The sequence below is a fragment of the Copadichromis virginalis genome, linkage group LG7 (genome assembly GCF_057382275.1).
Source record: "Copadichromis virginalis isolate Kocher_CV1m ecotype Utaka linkage group LG7, C_Virginalis_male_GT1.1, whole genome shotgun sequence".
NCBI classification, from domain to species: Eukaryota; Metazoa; Chordata; class Actinopteri; order Cichliformes; family Cichlidae; genus Copadichromis; species Copadichromis virginalis.
Genome location: NC_140624.1, coordinates 53,126,687 through 53,141,295, shown reverse-complemented (window position 1 = coordinate 53,141,295; position 14,609 = coordinate 53,126,687). Strand labels below are relative to the sequence as shown.

The 14,609-nt window shown below is 41.7% G+C and overlaps 1 protein-coding gene and 1 long non-coding RNA gene across 6 annotated transcripts in view; one reads left to right on the top strand and one right to left on the bottom strand.

Annotated features, from left to right (window-relative positions):
* The window catches only part of LOC146706117 (uncharacterized), a 49,461-nt gene extending 44,625 nt beyond the window's left edge, over window positions 1-4,836 (top strand). The window contains exon 4 of the long non-coding RNA XR_014921447.1: window positions 2,154-4,836. This is a non-coding gene — a long non-coding RNA (uncharacterized LOC146706117). The remainder of the gene's footprint in view (window positions 1-2,153) is intronic.
* The window catches only part of LOC146706116 (disabled homolog 2-interacting protein-like), a 175,456-nt gene that overhangs the window by 57,750 nt on the left and 103,097 nt on the right, over window positions 1-14,609 (bottom strand). The window contains exon 1 of one of the 5 annotated variants that reach the window (XM_085464139.1): window positions 5,652-6,138. The exons of the other annotated variants lie outside the window; for them this stretch is intronic. The gene's annotated coding sequence lies outside the window, so the exon portion shown is untranslated. Of the gene's footprint in view, window positions 1-5,651; window positions 6,139-14,609 lie in introns of those variants that run through there. 5 annotated transcript variants of the gene reach the window in all.

The following is a 14,609-nucleotide window of genomic DNA, read 5'->3' as shown; positions in this document are numbered from 1 at the left end:
CTAGAGTATTTAAAAGTAGAATGGGAGGCAGAGCTTCAGCTTTCAGATCCCTTGTCTGTGGAATCAGCTCCCAGTTTGGATTAGAGAGGCAGACACCCTGTCTATTTGTAAGAAATAAATTAAAAGCTTTCCTTTCACACATTCATTACTTCTACAATAGTCCTAGGTTGCTCTGGGCTTCCCATGATGCACTGAGTCTTTCTTCTCCACCTCTTTTCACTTTCTGTGTTCAGACACACTCTGCAATTAATCATTAGTTATTATTAATCTCTGGCTCTCTTTGACAGTGTGTCTTTTTTCCTCTCTCCTTCCTCTTACCCCCATTTCCTCACAGCAGACAGCTGCCCCTCCCTTAGCCTTGTTCTGTTCCCCCCCTGTTAAAAATGTTTTTTTCCTTCCCAATATCGCCAAGTGCTTGCTCATACAGCAGGGGGGCCCTCTAACAGTTGGGGTTTTCTCTGTACTGTTGTAGGGTCTTTACCTTACAACAAAAATAAAATTACATTGCAAACTGGATTATTTGCCTTCAAATGCTCAGATTTGCATGTCTTGTTTTGATATGTCTGTGTATTTTTAAAAGTGGGAGGAAAAAAGATTAGCTGTGCTGCAGGCCTAATGGAGATCACGACAACTAAATACCAATATTAGATTTAGATAAATTGGATTTAGAAGATTTTTGCATCATGTCATAAAGAACCTTGACAAATCAATTAGTCAAATAAAAGACTGCATTGTCTTGCCCCCCCGAGTCTTAAATTCAAGTAATTTCCTGAAAGAATAAAACTGCAGGTCCCTCCCACCATCACCACCACACACCCCAACCAAATATCAGACAGTATTTTCAGACACACAGTACTAAAACTGTTAGTATGTACAGACACAGGGCATAATAACACTAATAACTGCTGACTAATAACACCAATGGCTGCGTGAAGTCATGCACATACTGTATTTCCCTTTGGCTTCACAACATACACTAGCAAGATAAATGACTTGCACTGGATCTTTTCGCTGAATTTGTTGATAGTAAATGATACACAGAATATTAGTCTTATCTAAACACTAAACCCTATCTGGAGGTTTTATCTGCATCATCCACTCCCTATTCTAGAGTCAACAACAGTTAATAAGCGCACCACATACCCTGTGTGTGTTTCGGGAGTGCGTGTAAATCCCTCGTCACTGTGATGTCAATGTCCAAATGTAGTCAGAGGGGAACAAAAATCAATGTGTTTTCGTCAGTTTTGGCTAAAGCGCTGTTAAGACATGAAGGTAATTCAAAGACAGTGTCTCCCTCTCCTGCAGACATAGGCACAGGAAGAGAAAGGAAAAGGTACAAGGTGGTATTACAATTCCCAGCCTTGGCTTCTTTATTCATTTCCCCGTGTACAGCTTGCCTTCCATTTCATTTCTGCAAAGCAGCTTACTGCTGAGAAACAGACGCACAAACAGAACCGAGACGCAGCATTAACATCAGCGGCAGTGTGTTTGTGTAGAAGAAATACATAAAGACATAGATTTAAAAAAAAAAAAAAGCATGAGAGCAGACGCACAGAAAGAGACCTGTAGGTCTGATGCTTGAGAGCTCTCCTCTCCCGTTGTTCCTATTGACTTTGCACTGTGGCCTTCGGGGCACGAGAGCGCATGAGTGATTGAATTATTGACAATGCGCAACATTGCCTCATCACGAGCATATGTTCCTCTTTCATCTCCTCCCAGGCAAAGTCGAGGAGATGCAGAATAATGTTGCCGAACGCCTTTCATTCACCCCAGTCTGCCATCTTTCATTCACAGCGGTGAGCACTGACGGGAGCAATACACCAGCCTCCCATTTGCTGATGTGCACCAGGAGTGACAACGCACTTAACTCACTGAACGAACAAGCCGTCTGAAATGGGACAGTTTTGTTGGGGTTTTTTGCAAGGCCACATCGTCTCTCTTATTTTTAAGCCCCAGATCCTTTTCAGATTAATCACTTTGACTAAAACAAGGCTAAATGCTATGTACTTTATATTTTAAAAAAATGGATGCACTTTAAGCATGTTACGCTGTTTAGATGCCAGTTCTAGACACTTTAGGAAAGCTGTACTCATAACAGTTGTTATGACCACCTGTCTAATACTGTGTTGGTTCCCCTTTTGCTGCCAAAACAGCGCTGACCCATCGATACATGGACTCCACTAGACCCCTGAAGGTGTGCTGTGGTATCTGGCACCAAGATGTTAGCAACAGATCCAACTCCTGTAAGTCGAGGATGGGCCACCATGGATCTTTGGCCAAGTCAACACCTCAAACTCATTCCTGGTCTGCAGCAGTGCTTCGGTAAATGGTACGTGTCAAACTAGCATCAATATAGATGGCAAGTTTTCCCAGCAGAACATTGCCCAAAGCATCACAGCTCCTCCTTGGGTTTTCCTTCTTCCCATATTGGATCCGGATACTAGGCGTTTCCCCAGGTAAGTGATGCACTTGCACCTGGTCATCCCCATGTGATGTAAAAGAAATCATGAAAATGTCATCAGACCAGGCCACCTTCTTCAATTGCTTTGTGGTTCAGTGCTGTAAGGATTATTCTAATTTTATTGTGTTTTGGACATTTTCTGTGCGTTATTCTAGTTTCACTATTGCCAAAATCACACTGGGTCATGATGTCATCAGTGAGCGCGAGTGAGTAGTAGAAACTCACGTGTGAGAAGAGAGAATGTATGTTAACTATGGCGTGCTACGCTTCAGTGTAAGCTCCACAACTGAACTGAAGCTATTAAAATGGACAAAAGGACGATGGAGTCGTGTCTCAACGTGGACAGAGGTCGGCATGGGCACCCTGACTGGTGTGCGACGAAGCAGCCTCATACACAACAAACTGTACTCTGTATTCTGACACCTTTCTATAAGAACCAGAATGAACCTTTTCAGCAATCTGAGCTACAGTAGCTCGTCTCTTGTATCGGGCTGCACAGACAAGCCTTCGCTACCCACGTGCATCAGTGAGCCTAAGCCACCCATGACCCTGTTAGTGGTTCACCACTGTTCCTTCCCCACACGAGCTTCAGTGGAGATGTTCTGACCCCGTCATCTACAGTAGCCATCACAATTTGGACCTCGTCAGACTTGCTCAAATCCTTATGCTCGCCCCTTTTTTTCCTGCTTCTAACACATCAACTCTGAGCGCAAAATGTTTACAGGTTCCCTAAAATATCCCACCCAGTAACAGTTTCCATGATGAAAAGATGATCAGTGTTATTCACTTCACCTGTCAAGAGTCACTATGTTATGTCTGATCGGTGTATACTAAAATCCCAAACAGCTTTGTTGATATACATTTTTGAAATGCTCTTTAATAACCAAACTCATTTTTCAAATTTCAGAAAAAGATAAAAAGAACTCAAATCTGGAGATTTGAGGCTTTGTGGAAAGTAATGTTACACACTGAAACACTAAGATTACTATTTACATTTATGGACAGTGTGAACAAACACCTGCCCCTACCATGTCGGTGACCAAATGCGTTTCCCTCCCCCATTTCTAAACCAGCGGTGGTCCAAACCTCTTGACCCCGCTCCCATTCGAGCAGTAGCCCCAGGTTGTAGCGCTATATTCCTGCCCGCCCCCCCACCATACATGTGTCTGATCGAATGCTCTGCTCCACTTCATCAGCTCTTAGTGAATCAATGGACATCACAAAGACAATCTGCACTATGATAGAGTGCTTACACAGCGACAGAGCGCTTTGAAAACTATATAAAGAGACAGGAAGCAAAAATGGAAAGATACTGAAACTGGAAAGACGTTTCAATCACAGACATTTTATACATGTATCATAATTGAGGGGGTAGTAACTGCTGCATCTGGATGTTAGCAGTTACTCCCCCTTGAATTATTTTGATCCTATTTTTATTCAGTCCAGGAGAAAATTTTAAGAGCAACAGTCTGGCAGGTGAATGAACATTGCATAAGAGGTTTAGTCACCCAGAATTAACTAGTGTGCAAAATACCGGGGCATAAACAATTGCTCAGTGTCTCTCCTTCTATGTTTTGTCATTTCAGTCATTCTATTTTCTTCCTCCATTTTCCCTCTGTTGTATTTCCCCCCTAATTATCAGCATGTCATATTTGTCAATCGCTTCCTTTTTGCTCTAATTAAACATTTAAAGCTGTAAAAACAAAATCTGATTTTCTCACACTTCCATCCCTCATACGACTCCGAACTTGCGTCTGAAGGCAGTAAGCGAACGGGCAATCATATGCGCAGAAACATTTGCACATGAATGGAAGCAGATACAGCACCCTCAGGCTAGGAGGGAAAAAAACATTTAAAAGGAGGATCCTACTGTTACTGCATACAAACATTGACTGTCCCGCACAATATGTAGAAGTCAAGCTCGGCTTTGTTCCGGAGCGCTCGAGAGCAGGCGACAATCAACAAGAGCCACCAGCTGAGCTCTCACGCTGAAGCGTATCTGCACACCACAGTAAACAAGCAAACTAATCATCGGCCATCAATTTGCGTGTTTTCTAAACCGGGTGGGTGGCTTTCTCCTAAGGAGCAATCTCCTCGGAGGAGAATAAATGATGAGCTGCTTCCTGCTCCCCACCAGAAGCTCTTTAACGTAGCTCTTCTTGTATAATGTGGCAGGGAAGTTTGGGTGTGTGGAACAATTACAGACGGCTTGAGGATTTTATCTGTTGTCATGATACACTTATAGAATGACACGCTCGGCAAACTGGATTAAACCATATTTTGATTCAAAGCTATGTTTGGTGCATCAACTGGATTACGCATTTATGGAAGAATCAAACATATCATCCTAACTGTAAACAAATCTGAGATAGCAAGCACAATAACTTGTAGTGCCTGAATCACATTTTATGACATGTTATCAAGCCTTAGATGAAGTGATTGCCAACCACTTGCACGGCCATTGCAATGTTGCAACAACACAGGGAAAAAAAAGAAGCTTTTGCTCTGTGGAATTCGCAGACTCTCCTGTCACACACCTCTCCGACTGCTAATTGCCTCCAGCATGGGACTTGGACTGAGAGCTGCCGGCCAAAACTGGCAGGCTGACCTCACATCGTGGCCCAGTCATCTGATTCGCGTTAGCTGGCTGCCCTCTGTCACACAGGCCGGCTTTGTGTGATGGTACCACAATTAGGATGTGGAAAGCACTCCCAAACAACTGCCACAAAAAAACAAAGCAAAAAAAGAACATCTTCTCATGATCATGTCTGGGGTTCGACATGATCTCACGCATAACAAATGCACTACTTTGAATTGGGAGTTAAAATCCAATTACATAATAATGACTGAGTCCTGAAAGTGCGCAGGGTGCATGTGTGTGTGGCTGTCTGTCTGTGTGTGTGATCATAAGCACCCTCTCTTGCATTATCACCGCTACAGGAAAGGAAAGAAGTAAGAGAACAGCACAGCTGGAGAACCGAGAGGCAGAAGAGCATAAACAGTCTTTAATGAAGCATCTCCATCTAAAAGACCAGAGTCCACCACTTTTCCTTATTCGCCGCCGCACATTCACACCAAGCAAAATAATCTCACAGTTCGTAAACCGACGTGCAAAAAGGGTGGCGAGTGACATGTTTCAAATAAAAGGAGAGAGAGAAAGAGAAAGAAAGAAAAGCGGGATAACACTCACCCAGCATTGTTAGAATCTCACAGAGCAATCGAAGGCAGGCATTGAGAGAGAGAAACCGAGGTTGAGTCAGAACAAGAGGAGAAAAAAAAAAAGGAGAGAGAGAGAGGCAGAGATAGATGAGGGTAAAGGCGATTTCAGAGCTCCATTTTTTTCTCCCCCCCCCCGATGCGGACCGTCGCCTGCCTCTCCTCTTCCTTACTTGTGGGTTTTCTTCTTCCCTCCTTCTCTCCCCTGACTACATCTCGCTTTCCTCTTGCTGCTGCTTTAAGGCGAGGGGTGGGGAATGAGCGCTACAATGGTCTCTCTCTCTCCTCCTGCCTTTCTCCCACCCTCTCTCCCTCCTCACCCTGCACAGAGCATGTCCTACTTCCTGTGTTGTCTCTGAAATGGGACGCACTCCCTCTTCCTTTTCTGTTTATTTCTTTCACTCCGCATGAACGAATTTAAAGGCGCCCTGACACTTGACTCGGATTTCGGAGTGATGAAGATTTCTCCCCCCTCTCCTCTTCTGCCTGTCCCTCCCCCCTCTCAGCAACTCCCGCTTAACCCCCTCTCTCCTCTGTCAGTGATTGACTGCGCCTCCCGTCTCTGTCTCCTTGCACAGGGAGGAGCCTGCGTGCGATGTGTGAGTGCCTGTATGCGTGGGTGTGGATCACATGTGTGTGTAGTTCAGCCTAGCTTTGCCCTACCCCCTGTGTGGCTCCAGGGGGAGTTTGTATGTGTGCTCTTTGTCCTGTCAACTCTTGTGCGAGGTGTGCCCCTTTCTCTTTAAGCCACTGCTGTTGACCCCCCCACCCGGTGTTGCTGGGACTGAGAGGAGTGAGAAATGTGTGTGGTGCCAACCAGCTCCAGAGTGCCTACAGTGAACTCAGATCAGCTGGAAGACCTAGACTCAGTACTGGAACTCAGACAGATAAACACTGTACATATGTGGCTGAAGCTCAGCTTTGGCAAAGTGACTTGACTGATGGGGGCCAGCCAAAGGGTTGGTAGTAGTGAGGTTGGAAAGTGGGCAGGATGGTTTTGCCATGCTCAATTTAAGCCTGGAATGGTAAGACTGCAAGATGAGAGGAGGTGTGTGTGGGGGGGTTTGCTATTTCTAGAGCTTACACTTTGGCAGAGCTGGCACGAGGGAATAAAGGGCTGGACGGGCGTACTGATAAGGAAGGGCAGCTGTGGAGAGCTGGTTCAGAAAGAGCAACGGCCACTAATCTGCACTCCCCGCACGTCTGCAATGATGTCATCAAATATGACATCACCCTTACCCCTTATACTCCCAGAAACATGAGACATACACTTACACACACACACACACACACACACACACACACACACACACACACACACACACGTGCATTTATAAAGCATATTACTGCACAATAGGGTGTGAAGTAAGATACAGTTCCAGCTCCACACCCTTTCTAAACAAAAGCACTGGAGGCACACTGTTGGCTTTAAAATCACTCAGTATCTCAGCACCCCATGACCGCTTTCAAGACACGAGCTAACAAGATCTTTCAACTTACAAGATAAAAACAATTCAAATGAAACTCCAAGTTAGTTTAAATCTGCAAATGTTGGGACTTTCCTATGGCAGAGATTCTGTCTACTTTTCTGAATAAGTGCATACATGGTAAATACACTTGGTAAAAAAAAATTAAAAAATACCGTAGATAAACAAAAACAACGACATCGGGTTCTTCGCCACACTTAAATTTAAACAGTTGTAATTAAAATTAAATTATAATTTAGCGTAGCCAGCTGTTGTTTGTGGATTAATTGCTCTTTCTTACAGTGAGAGCAATCTAATCCAGCGATGCTGCAGGAGGGGGGTCATGATGAAACTGCATGCATAGCAGTTAACTGGTGCTGTGCTGCAAATTTTGGTATCCTTCGGATACCAACGAAATACATGGCCATTACTGCCGATACTAAAACCGATACTGATGGTTTTAAGCTGTAAAGACAGCGCATGTAAGGGAGAGCGATCACGATTCATGAGATGAATCATCATTAAGTTCCACATTTTACTGACCACTAAATCACTGTGATTTTTACACCTTTTTGCGTATTCTGAAACTTTGTTGGTGAACTGGAACGTAAACCTGCCTCTGTCTCTAAAGCACTTAAGGTCAACTTCTGTTGTTTTAATGTGCTGTAGGCTATAAATAAAACAAACATGGCGGTCAACCCAAAAAGGTTCAGACATTTTTCATAGTGCATATTTGTGGTATACGTTTTCATTTCCAAAGGAGAATTGAACACAATTCAGTGGGCTACATACTGAACCGAGAGGACTGAAACAATATTGATCGCTCATCACATTAATATCGATTCAATAACAATACTACCTTTGGTATTGATGCTATTAAAATCTTTGGATCAATTCATACAGCTCTACAGAAAACATGTTTTCATGCATTGTCTTATGCAGAAACATTTTTATGCATTCCCACTTCCTCCAAAAAGAAGCTGATCGGTGATAATTATTCATCAAATTCCTGCTGATTTAAACTATGTAAAAATGTTTTATATAACTGTGGCAGAGTAATTGTAATTCCATGACAGTACGGGCGCTTTTGAAGATCAATCTTTTTTCTTAACTGATCTTAATGAGGCCTTTATTAGGAAGGCTTCTGCGTTTATAACTTCCTCTTAGCGGTGCCTCTGGGCTCCTGTCCATTCGTATATTTTACCGCCTCGCTCTATTATCCTATCAGCTGAAAATCTACACGGCAACTCCTTTCTGGTTCGCTTAATCCAATTAGGTAAGCCTAAAGCTACCACTCCTCTCTCTTCCCACACACAAACCAATCACTATGCTTTTTTATCAGACCAATTAGCTGCACCTCTAACATGCTGATTTAAGCTCCTGCCGCCAACGCCAACATTTAACCGCCACCACCCTCTTCCTCAAGACTCCATTTAGAATCTGAATGATCAAATGAGCTATTTTTCCCCCAGATTGAAACAGATGCACTTTGAACAAATCTTTTTCAAAGGTAGCAGCTGAGTGAGGATGAGAACCAGATTGATAGCTCAAATTGCAAACAGTTCAATCAAAATTAAGTGCTGGGTGGCTAATATATCATCAGCTTTCCCCAAACCAGATATAAACACTTAGCCTTAGAAAATAACGCAGAGTATGAGGATAAAAAAAAAAATCTTTGCAATGCAGCACAGTGCAACGGAATTGCAAACAAAGGCAAAGCAATCGAAAACTATACAGCTTTTCTTTTTTGTTTTCCAATACAAAAAACACGATTTCAGTCCGAGTGTGGGGAGCGGACAACGGAAAGCCGACAGCTTGAATCAGACGCAATCCAGCTTTACAGTAAGAGCACTCCGAAAACAGTTTCTGATGGAGTCTCAGCGTCTCCCTTGCACTTCAATATTTACAGTTCATTACGTTAATATGGTGCATTTCATTGCATCAGCGTGCACCGCACTGCTCATGTCAGTCTAGCAGTTTACAAGTAATTGTAAGCAACTAAAGTAAAAGAGAAAAAAAAAAAGCTGCTTCACTGTGGTTATCTAATACGGCGGTGACAGGTGAGCATTCTGTGAACCTGAAATGCCCATCTGCACTCAAGAGATGGAGCTGTGAGCAGGCAGAGGTGCAAACAGGCTGCTAGGACACTTGGTAGTTAAATTTTTTTTTGTTTCTAACTAGGTCAGACTGCACCATCAGAGCTGAGCTGTTTTTACACCACATATGCCAATCTCCTCTCTTGCTGTCTCTCTTTTGCAGAGTTTAATTCTGTTTGAGCTACGAGACAAATATTGCAGCAAAAGTATTTACCAACTGAGTGTAAAGCATGTCTATTAACAGCAGAAGAATAAAAATGTGCATATTGGTTAAGAGTGTGTGTGTGTATATTTTATATACATATATATATATAAACATATATACACATATATATATACACATATATATATACATATACACACATACACACACATATATACATATATATACATATATACACATATATACATATATACTAGGGGTGCAACGATATTCGTATCGATATTGAACCGTTCGATACAGTGCTTTCGGTTCGGTACGCATATGTATCGAACAATACAACATTTGTAATTTATTTTATCAATTTTCCTTCTGACGATGCTGTCTGTGTTGAGCGCTCAGTGAATCTGTGTTCGACTACTCCGCCTAGGCTGCACTGTCGAGCGCAGATCCACTGAGCGCTCAACACAGACAGCATAGTCAGAAGGAAGAGCGCAGGGCAAGCTAGCGAGACAGAAGTTAAGCTCTACTTGCAACAGGCAAATTGAACCTCATTCAGATCTGGCGTTTGGAATTATTTTGGTTTTCATGTGACGTATGACCCTGAAGGTAAGCGAGTCATGGACTAAAGTAAAACAGTATGTTGGATGTGCCATGCAATGCTCAATTACATTGGTGTGAACTAGTGTGTTAGCGCAGTTAGCTCGTTAACGTGTTGGCCGTCTAGCCCCATGCACAGGGCGATCGGTGGTAGCTCGTTAACGGAGATTTGCCGTGTTGTGGCGTTAAGGTCATTTCAACGAGATTAACCTGAAAGCACTAGTGGGAACACAACGAATATGACTGCACATTTACGCCGACATCATCCTAGTGCAAAGACAAGTGGAAGCAGACAAAAAAAAGCAAGCATGCTACTAACTTTAGCCGAGTCATTTAGACAGCTGTTAGCACATGATTCTCCTTATGCTGCTGAGAATATAGCCCAGAAGAAGCGGATAGTATAGCTTTTATTTTGGAAAGAGCCATTTCTCTGTAATAAACTCTCTTTTCCAAAGATGAGTGATTCCTCAATCAGATACAGAGCTTGCAATATCGCTAGCCCGACGTCCTGGAGCTAGCGATTTTTTTCAGATGGGCTACCAAAATCTTTCTCTTCCCTGCCCGTCGGGCTATTGTAGGAAAAATATATGTCAATGCTTTTGCATTCTTTCAGAAATGTAGCTGGGTAATTATGTCATTGGCATCGGTGAGCCACTGTCAATATGTGACATATTGAAGTCGCGTTTGAATTTGCGCTTGTTTTTTTGCTTTCACTTTGCAATCGTGCGAACTGTGTATAGAGAGCGACAGCACTGATCTGTGAGTGATGATAATTTGTGCACCAATTCCTCTGACATCGTCTTATTAATCGTTAGCTTACTATGCAAACATGACAAGTGAAATCTCCCGCAGCAAGCTTAAACATGTGAGAGGTTGATCGCGCAGAGAATCGCTGAGCTTATGTGAGTGAGCGTGTAAAAGCATTTCAGTTCTGCTGAGCCAAATAAGACAGGTCAGGGTGAAGAAGTGACAGCCAAAGAAAAGCTTACCACAAAACGGAGAAGTTATGACAAATCAGACTATAAGGCAAAAAGAAAGTGCAGCTTTATGGTTTCATGGACAAAAGAATTTCTGTGGCTGCAATATGACGAGCTAAATAACCAGGGCTGCACATAAGTGGTCCGCAGGTGCGCATTCGCTGTCAAAATAAAAAACACGCACAAGGGTTAGGGTTAAATTTAAAAACTGTACTTTTGAGTTAAAATATATATTTATAATTTTAATAAATGACAAATTAAAAAGGCATGAACATTTTTTTGTATCGAAAAAATATCGAACCGTGACACCAAAGTATCGAACCGAACCGTGAATTTTGTGTATCGTTGCACCCCTAATATATATATATATATATATATATATATATATATATATATATATATATATATATATATATATATATATATATACATACACACACACATTTATGATCCGAAGGGCCAGCTCTGTTCTAGGATGCTCTCTGGACCCAGTGGAGGTGGTGAGTGACAGGAGAACGACGGCTAAGCTGTCATCCCTGATGGACAACATCTCCCACCCCATGCAGCAGACTGTGACAGCACTGAGCAGCTCCTTCAGTGGGAGACTGCGGCACCCACGGTGTGGGACGGAGAGATTTCGCAGGTCTTTCCTCCCCACTGCTGTCAGACTCCATAATAAAGACTTTAACTGATCAAGCACACACATCCATACATATGCAATAATACTAAGTGCAATAATCCTTTCTGTCATCGTTGTATTTTTACTCAGTTGTATATAGTATTTGTATTTGTATTCTATTTTTATCTTATTGTATACTTATTTTATTTTATTCTACTGTATATAGTATTTTATTTTATTCTATTCTGTACAGTTGTGTACTGTATTTATTCTTATTGTATTCTAATTTTTGCCTCATAACTTTTGCACTGTCCACTTCCTGCTGTGACAAAACAAATTTCCCACGTGTGGGACTAATAAAGGTTATCTTATCTTATATATATATACACATATACATATACACACATATATATATATATATATATATAATAAAAAAAAATAAAAAAAAGGATAACACAACGTCAGGCACTGTAACCCTGGCTTCATTTCCTTTCTGTCAAGGGGTTTAATGTAGACACACCCATACATAACGACAGTCTGACCTTGATGAAGCTGCGTCTGAAGGAGGCTCAGTGATTGGTGAATAACAAAGCACGCTGGGAGCCCATCAAGCTTCATCAATGGAGAATCAAAGTTTGAAGTGCTTTGGGCACACCAAGGTTTCTGAACGCATTTTATAACACTAAATTTATAAAAAAAAAAAATTCAAACAGCACTTAGATACGAAAATTACAAAAGATAAAACACATAAAAATGTTGACCCTGTCAAAGAGGCTGATGTTTGAATGGATAAAACGCTGCACAAAGCATGGTTTGAATGACTCAACGATCATCCTAATGTAACACCGTCTGACAAGTAGTGATTCTTTTATCTTTCAGCCCATTTGTTTTGTTTTTTGAACAACTATTATGTCTATTCAGAGCTTTTCAAAAAGGCTAGTTTACCAAGTTTAAATCAAGGTAGCCATTAAAAACACTGACAGGTAAAGTGAATAGCATGAATAAGCTTGTTGAAAACCCCTGTGCTCTGCTGGGAATCCTTGGGCTGACATCTGTAATGCACCTAAATATTTCTGCAGACTGAGCACTGCATCCCGCCATGACAACAGCACTTCACCTCAGCAGGATAACACGTCCTGCCAAATCATGCAAATTGCTCTGGAACGGCTAATATGACCAAGAGAGCAAGAGGAATGATGAGGAATCAAAGTTGTTTTGGTAGGCGACCCACACAAAAGCAGGCAGATGGTTTCTGATGAGGACATAAGGCAGATTTAAGATGGACTGGTTGATCCAAGATTCACAGTAACCAATGGGAAGCTGAGTTTTTTGCGCAATTTACACCTAGGAGAGAAACGGAGCACAAGTTTATCTGACGTCTCTTCCTACAGTTCACTCAGAATTTTGTGTTACTCATGAGATTCTGTAAAATCATGTGTTCATTGCATATATGCGCAGAAAGTGATGCTCTCATAGTGGTACGGATTTATATCAGTTCTTAATAAATAACTGAAAAGCCTGTGGCCAGCTTAACCTAAAGAGAGGAAGGAATTAATCAGTAAATGAATGCTTGCATGTGCACTGAGCAGTCTTTTAAGCGGGATGTGCAGAGCGCTGCTTTGATGGGGCCCTCGGTATTCTTGTCACGCCCAAGGCACTATCCATTACAGCTCATTACCCGGGGAGAGAATAAAAGAGAGTAGAGACCCTTGGTCATGCTTGCCTGAGCTCACAGAAGACCCAGCAGGGTTAAACATCAACCAAGCCACGAAAACCCACCAGCTGGGCAGGTGTCAACAACACAGAATTGTAAACACCACAAGAATTGCTCTTGGGATGACTCGATGAACAATAATAAAGCAACCAACACTTCACAGAAACGTAGCTGAATCTAAATTTGACACATGCCTATCATCATAATGGCACCTTTGTTTTGAAGATCATGGTTTTTCAAACTTGAGCTGCATTGACGTTACACATGAAATCACTCATGCTGCAGGATAGAGAATGTAAAACATCTGCAATAGTGACCTCTCTAAAATCTACTAGGATTCAGATGTTTCAGTTAAAAAAAAATGTGATAGGGAGTGTGGGTTGAAGACGTGGCTTTTTCTATAAATAAAAGATATATAAAGTCTGCTTACTGACAAAGTCTGCTTTTCAAAAGAAAGCTCTGCTGGTGTGGACCATTCACCTATAACAGCTTCCACAGAACCTTAGGAGAACCGTGAGATGACAGATGTGCAGAGCTGGAAATGTTCATGAACCTGCATTTAAATAAACTGTCTGCAAGTGGTGAAAATTCACGACTGTTACTTCACAATGTTACCAAAAAAGTCAAAACACTCGGTGAATACCCACAAATCCGTGTTCTTCTTTCTGCTATAAGTAAAACAAAAAAACAAAAAAAACAAAAACAAAACAAAAAAAAAAAAAGAATAAGACTGGTGTCTACAGGAAAACCGCTGTCCTCTGAAAAATAAAAATAAAAATAAATAAATCATTGCTCTAAACTCTAAACAGGCAAGATGTTTCACATCACTTATTTCTGTGCACACATGAAACAAAAGTTGACTTTTTGGAAGATGTTATGCTTGGAGAAAAAAACAACAACTATCAAATATGGTGGAATGAGCGCCATGCTCTGTAGCTGCTTTGCTGTCTCACTGCCCGGACACCTCGTTATTACCGACGGAATAATGAATTTAAATGAAACCAAGACATTTTCAAGGAAGAAGACCCTGGCCTAAACCTTGGGAAAGAATGGATAAAATCAACAACTGAATAGTCAAATAATAATAATGAGAAAATTTATGTTTTTGAATGGCCAATTCAAATGCCAAGGCATGACCTGCTAATGGGGGCCCAAAAAGTCTAAAATGCAGGTATGAAAAAGGTGTGCATGATTATTCAGTGTGTTCAGTGTGTTGGACCAGCATTTTTAAAGGCTTTTACATTGATTTGATCTGTGAGAGCACATGGTCTACTGGAAGAGCAGTCCAGTAACCAGCAGC